The sequence below is a fragment of the Setaria viridis genome, chromosome 8 (assembly GCF_005286985.2).
Source record: "Setaria viridis chromosome 8, Setaria_viridis_v4.0, whole genome shotgun sequence".
Lineage (NCBI taxonomy): Eukaryota > Viridiplantae > Streptophyta > Magnoliopsida > Poales > Poaceae > Setaria > Setaria viridis.
Window position 1 is genome coordinate 19,997,961 of NC_048270.2, and position 2,916 is coordinate 20,000,876.

The following is a 2,916-nucleotide window of genomic DNA, read 5'->3' on the forward strand; positions in this document are numbered from 1 at the left end:
GAACCTGTGTGCGGTCCGCCGGATGGGAGGGCGGTAAGCGGGATTCCGCACTGACGTGGTGGGTGCGGGGAGCTACCGTCGTTTCACCCGGCGGTAGCTTCTCTTACCGTCGGGTGAGATGGCGGTAGCCTGTTACCACCGTGCGACGGCATGTCTATTTTTGCAAATTTTTTGTTCGCCTATTTATTCCAGCAAAATCATAAAAAAAAATAAAAAAAATTCGTCCGAGTACAATCCCACCTACCCAAAATCCCAGTAGCGGTCTCAGCCCATATTTGAGCAGCGCCTCTTATGCCGTTGGATCGAATGAACGACTAAGATGCAACCTGCATCGGAGAAAAATCCGTCGGCCCCGATGAAACCCTACCTCTTCCGCCCGCCTCCTGTCCTCCCGTCCTCGTAACTCTCCCGTCTCCCACGCCTTGAAGCCGCTGGAGAGTGGGCGCGCAGGGGTGGCGACGCTTCGCCCCTACGCGGTTGCCAGGGCGATGACCTCCGACTTGGTGGCGCGGTGGCCCCTGGTGCCGTGGTGGTTGACCTCGGGGTGCAGTGGAGTTATGCCGGCGGAGATGGAGCAGCGGGGGCGGTGACCTCAGATCTGATGGCCTGGTGGTCAGGGGTGTCCTCGGCGGACCCATTCTCGGGCGCGGACCCCCCTCCCGGTGCTCGTTTCCCCGCTTGCAGCCGCTTCCCCTCGCGAGCGGGCATCGTGGTTGGCTGCAGCCCTGACCGGGAGCTGCATCCATGGGCGACGACCACCTGTCGTTGGGGCTTGAGGCCTCGAGCAGGTAGCGCTGGGGCTGAAGCTTCACGGTGGCACCTCGTCCCCCACTCTGACCGGTGAATGCAGCATCCTCCCCCCACGCAAGCGAGGCGGCGGCACCTCCAACCCCTGCAGATCCAGTGAGGGAAGCCTCTCTGCGAGGGCAACACATCGCCGTTGGAGAGGACCTCCAGGTTGGTAGGACTTGAATCTGGCTTAATCAAATGATTCCAGCGGTATCATGATGCGGATTTGGCTAGTTGGAAACTTTCTGCACTGTTTGTTATTAGTAGGATGTTCCAATTTGCATATGTTTTGTTACATGTTCTAGAAATTGATTAGTTAGAAAATTGTACTGATATTTGTATTTGTTAAGCCAAGTCAAAAGCATCAATTGATATAGCTAGTAGAAAAGCATTTCTTGCACTGTAAATATTGGAGTGCTTATATACCTTGTAGCAATTCATATATACTAGCCTATGCACTCTCTTAGCTGCTGTGCTAGTTGCGATATGAGGTACATGATACATGTTCAAAATGTGAAGTCATCATGTCTAGCTGCTTGGCAAATAATATTTTATTCAACATTAATTCTTTGGGTTTGATCTCGGAGTGGCCTAATTCTGCAGTTCTGCTCCTTGTCGAAAGTTTCCTTTTAGTTCTTGCTGGGTTACAGAGCTATTGATCAGGGGAGGCAATTCAATTTCGATTCTTATATGCAGGAGGAAGGGAGAGGCAGCCAACTGCATGTAAGTTGCTGTAACTTCCTCTGCTTTTCTCACCCTCCAAAAGCTGCTTATCACTAGTTGCTTCATGAAATGTATGATATGGGACTACGTTGTGTTGCTGTGTTATTCCAGATTAAATGCTGTTGATTTGACTCCTAGCCTGTTCTACTCACCAAAGGATGTGCCAATTATTATTCCTCAAACCGACAGGATTACAACTCCTTTCTCAGACCTTGTGCAATATTGGACTTTTTGCACAAACTGAATCTTTCTACAAGTGTAAAAATTCATGCAGCTAACTTCAAGACAATGCTGTATTTATTCTGTTGGGCCTTGAAGCTGCAGCAGGTATGCTGTATGCAAGCCCTGAACTTTGCAGGTTAGCCTAATTACTTCACATGTTATTGCGTGCTAAAGATTAGTCAGCTAGTTTGAATTTTCCAAATGAAATATGGGTGCGTATCAAGTAATGTCACAAAACAAGGAAAAAACTCCTATTTGATTCACTAACCTGCAAAGTTTATGTTGATGTTTCGTAACTAATTGCTCACTTCTTGTTGCTGTTTGTGGCTGCAGAGGGTACTGCTTTCAAAACAAAATTGGTATGGAGGGTTTCCCAGTGAAGTGAAAAGGTTGAAAGCGAAAGGTCTCTTGCTTGGTGCGATTTTGGACCTGTTTTCAGGGAGTTGACATTTTTGCTGGGAGAAGCAAGGCATACAGTGAACCCTTGGGAAACATGAGTATGCGAAGAGCCAAAGACCAGGTGGAGCTGGTTCTTATTAAAGCTCCAAAACTGTGGTTAGCAAAAGAATGGCAATTAGTTATGAGATGATTGTGATATTTTGTTTGGTGATATTTGGACATGTGAGGTCAATAATGTACGTGTCAATAATGTATTTTGCTACCTGGGATTTGGTCGTGAATGTGGGTATTTTGATTTTTAGATTCATTTTAATGTGCTCGGCATATATGGGCTATTAAATTGGCTTGGCCCATAAACTATTTAGAAGAAGCAGACACCATGCCCGAAATGAGTCTGGCCCAAAAGCATTCGGGCCTGGTATAAAAGAAAGTGAAAATGGGTTTTTTACTTTTTTCTGATGTGGGTCAAGCGCAAAACAAATGGTATCAATTGGACCAGGCCCAAAAACATGTTCCTCGGTATTGTGGGCTCTGCTTGGGTCAAAATATACTTTATGACCTTTTTTGTGTTTGATAGTGACAAACATGATTAGTGACGATAGAACTGTCATAAAATTTCTACGAAGAAACTTGTTTTTGTCACGGAATGCCTTTTATTACAGGGTATAGGTGACGAATGTACGTCACATGAGCGTCACAGATTTCGAAACACGACAAAAATACCAATTTTATCAACATAAATGAAACGTAGAAAGGTCATTTATGTTGTATGAGGAGCTACAG

General features: G+C 46.2%; 1 long non-coding RNA gene across 3 annotated transcripts; it reads left to right on the plus strand.

Moving 5' to 3' along the window:
• The first annotated feature begins 331 nt into the window (after window positions 1-331).
• LOC117833811 (uncharacterized) lies at window positions 332-2,440 on the plus strand. 3 transcript variants are annotated; one of them, XR_004635561.2, is made up of 3 exons: window positions 360-957; window positions 1,393-1,870; window positions 2,068-2,440. It is a non-coding gene; the product is annotated as an uncharacterized lncRNA (long non-coding RNA). The 3 variants fall into 3 exon arrangements; XR_011899004.1 differs by having other exon boundaries at window positions 361-957; window positions 1,486-1,870; XR_004635560.2 differs by having other exon boundaries at window positions 332-1,870.
• The last annotated feature ends 476 nt before the right edge of the window (window positions 2,441-2,916 follow it).